The sequence below is a fragment of the Pinus tabuliformis genome, chromosome 5_2, assembly GCF_031772625.1.
Source record: "Pinus tabuliformis cultivar Carrire ecotype Pingquan chromosome 5_2, CPIR1, whole genome shotgun sequence".
NCBI lineage: Eukaryota > Viridiplantae > Streptophyta > Pinopsida > Pinales > Pinaceae > Pinus > Pinus tabuliformis.
Genome location: NC_142306.1, coordinates 286020008 through 286024101, shown reverse-complemented (window position 1 = coordinate 286024101; position 4094 = coordinate 286020008). Strand labels below are relative to the sequence as shown.

Sequence of the window (4094 nt, the reverse complement as noted above, 5' to 3'; positions counted from 1 at the left end):
CCATGATAAATAGATGAAGAAAATATAATCAATCCAAATTAATAAATAGGGGAGGAACCATAAGATCTAACAAATAAGCCAAAAGTGAAAGAATATATGATTTAAAGGAAATGTCAAAAAATCAAACAGATATAATCATTTGGAGGAAAACAGTAAAACACATGTCAACTACAATGAGAGAAAATGAGCATTGAAATTGCACTGACTATCCATAGGAGGGTTGCTAACTTAATAGTGAAGGCTGAATAATGCAATGGAATGGGACAGTGAGTGGTTATATAAAAGAAGGCATGTGTGGGAGGGTTCACACATTATAGTTGTGCACTAGGTTTATCACATGCACTGGATCAAGTCAGCTCACAAGTCATGATTGTGGGACACAGTGATAAGTCACTATTATTTCACTATGCAATTTGTGACTAAGAATGTATGGTGCTCAGGGAAGGTTGCAAGTCACAATTTTAGTGGTTGGTACAACTGCCACTACAAATTGTTATTGTAAGCTAAGGTTGAGAAAACAAATCCTCTGGAACCATGTTTCTTCGAAACCCACATAGGTCTAGCCATGTCTACATGTGACCATTGTACATTTTCATAAAAAAAATGCTTAAGAAAAAGTGCAACAGTGATGGAGCCACCTCCATGGCCTCTAGCATTCACCATATCAACATTCCAAATTTCATTGACTCCCAATAGATTTACCTTAGTGGAATTCTCCAAAACATTTCTCCAACAATTTCTACAACTTTGGATATGTCTTCTTCCATTTCATCATTGGGAATGTACATTCCAATAATTTTATTTCCAAGATCAATTATGTAGGATCCAATGAAAGTTGAAAGATTGATTACCTTTTGAATGCCTCGTTTACATACGTAAACCAAAGCATCTTCCAATGTAAACTTACCTTCAGTGTCCTTGTTGTATAACTAAATTATATCCTCATTCTAAGTTGTAACAATGTCACTAGGTTGTTTACTAGTGCCTCTGATTATGTTTTCACATGCACCAATAATGAAATGCACTTCCAACATGAGAGGATTAATTTGACCAATAGTTTTTACCACTACAAAACAACCTCCCATGTCAAACTTAACGAGTTCAATATGAGATCATGGTCTTGTCTTGATGTTGTAACTTCCACCAACAAATGTTAATCATTTTCCAACTGAGACAAGCTTAGTCATAATATCTCAGGTTGGAGTCTTGTAGGAAAGGTGAATGAACTTCATAGGGCTTGAAACTTTTGCAATGATCTGTAAATATGATCCAATTTTCAAATATTCACATTTATCTACATCCAATATCTTTGTAGTGAGTGTATTACTAAACATAGAAGAAATACTCGATGCATCACTTCTAAGTTCACTATGAGTAATTACATTTTCATGTGCATTGCGTAGTTATAATAACACCAGAATAAAGTTCTTGGATATAGTTAAACCTTTGTTCAAACTCAGGACCACTGCCAAATCTGATAAAATCCAAACACTTGAGGAAATGATTATTTTCCTCTGACTCAAAACGAGTGTCCTCATAAATACCTAGAAGAACCCCTATTGACACAATAATAACTATTCTCATTAAGATTTGCTTCTAATGGTAATAAACATCCTAGATTGATTGCAACTTTGTTCAAAATCCGAGGCATACAAAAGGCACACATAAGTGTCAAAACAAGATATTGTCCACCTAAATTAGAAAACATAGAGGAACAATGTTGCAATATCTTTGGAAAAATGAATTATTGTAAATTCCATAAACCCTAATGGCAGGAAAGGAGAAATCGTAGTCTAAATGATAGACTAGTGACTTAAATATTTAAACCAGTTCAAGCAATGAGGATAGTCATTAGGAGGACTTGAAAAAAACATAGGGAGGGAAAAAATTTAGATATATAGGCTAAAATTTTGGGTGGTGTTGTAGTAGCTACAACAATTTCTTTAAAGGATAAAATAAATCAAGATATTCCTCAAGAGATGCAATGCAGAATAATTTTACAACATAGACAAGCATAAAAGCTAACTAAAATTTGAAATCATGTCATTTCAACAAGGCACTATGGAATGAGGAAAAAGAGAAGAACTCATCATAAAAGAAACCAATATAAAAATTCAATTGAATGAAATGTTACAATAAGAAAAAATTATGTGGAGGCATATATCTCAGATCCAATGGCTCAAAGAAGGTGAAAAGAACATCAAATTCTTCCACGAGATTATCACTGAGAATAGGCATAGAAACAAATTATTTCCCTCACAAAGTATCATCAACAAGAAATGGGATATGATAATATCACCCAAGAGCTTCACTGCCACTTCCATAGTCTCATGGTAGAGCCATTTTTTAAGATATAACCCTAGTAATTAAGAAAATTACATCCCATATTCCCAAAATAATCCCTGAGGAACAAAATGCAATGTTTATTAAGTAAATAACAACAATGGAAATGGAAGAAATAGTTATGAGAATGCCCAAGTACAAAGCCCCAGGACCTGGTAATTTCATAATAGGTTTTCTTTAATGAGTGTTGGGACATCATGGGAAATGAGGTTACTTACCTCCCAAAAGACTCAAGGAAAATAGAAAGCATCCCCTCTACCATTAATGCCACCTTCTTAACCCTTATCCCCAAGTATTCCCAATTAGGATACCTCGCCTAATTTAGACTTATCTCCCTATGCAATGTAATTTATAAAATTATATTTGAAATCATATAAATTAGGCTTAGCCCTCTTCTGTCCCTCATTATCTCCCATAAATAATCTGGATATGTTGAATGAATAGAAATCTTGGATATAATCATCCTCATCAAAGAACAAATCCATTCACTCCTTAACAAAAAATATGCAGGGATGATTATCAAATTTGACATGTCAAAGGCCTTTCACAAGCTTAGTTGGCAGTATATATCTGACATGCTAAAATCCTTTTATTTCAAAGACACGTGGATCTCCCAGATATCGCGTGTCATTTCCAACTTGTCCTTCTCCATCCTTGTTAATGGATCCCACTCACCCATAATTTTTCCACATAAAGGCATGCGTCATAGAGATCCCCTTTCACCATAACTATTCCTAGTCATGACCAATGGCAAAAATAGATACATAACAAATGCCATCTTCATTGAATCCCTAAAATTCTTATCTAATATACTAAATTGTCCATCTTCCTCTCACCAAATGTTTTTTATGATACCCTTCTCATGGCCCAACCAACCATCAAAGGAGCCTCAACTTACCAATCGATTCTTTTCGATTTCACTAATTCTTCGAGAGTTAACATAAATATGATAAAATATAAAATATTTATCTTCAACACCCTTATTCCCATCCAAGCCCACATTTCCAAATTCCTTGGTTTCCATCAAAGCTCCCTTCTATCTAAATATTTATGCATCCCTTTGGTCCCAAACCCTCTCTCCATCAAGCTCTACGGAGACCTTCTCTCCAACCTAGAAGAAAAAGTATCTCTCTCTAGCTTTAAACCCCTTCATCTTCTAAGAAGAATCATCCTCCTTAAATTTGTGCTTCAAGCCTTTCTTGTATACTACATCTTATCCCTAATAAATCCTAATAATGTTCTTATCAAAATATGATCCACCAAAAGAAATATTCTATGGGGAGAATCCAAAAAAGATAAAAAAAAATGGGCACTAGTCACATGGGAAAAGTTATGAAAATGTAAATCTATCGGAGGGATGTGTCTCTAGGACCTAGAAATATGAAGCAAGGTAATGGATGCCAAGATCTAGTGGAGGTGGCTCAAAAACACAGATGTTATATGGAGAAGGATATGGAAATGTAAATATTTTCCTCATACCAACAACAATTAAATCATCTGGCTACAAGGACAAATTAAATGATCACACCTTTGGAATCAATCTTGGAGCAACAAGCATCTAATACAAAACCACAACTTCTAGGAAATATGCAGTGGAAACCTAGCCTTATTCAGGGAGGAGTCCTTGCAATAATGACCCTTACTAGATCAAAGTTCAAACATAATTAATCTCAAGGCTGGATTGTAGCAACAAAACAAAATTTTAGTCAATTAGTGGAACAACATTATGGTATAACCCCACTGGGTCTATG

At 34.5% G+C, this 4094-nt stretch overlaps 1 pseudogene; it reads right to left on the bottom strand.

Moving 5' to 3' along the window:
• Positions 1 to 483: 483 nt before the first annotated feature.
• Positions 484 to 1584, bottom strand: LOC149158653 (leucine aminopeptidase 2, chloroplastic pseudogene; annotated as a pseudogene).
• Between the last annotated feature and the right edge of the window lie 2510 nt (positions 1585 to 4094).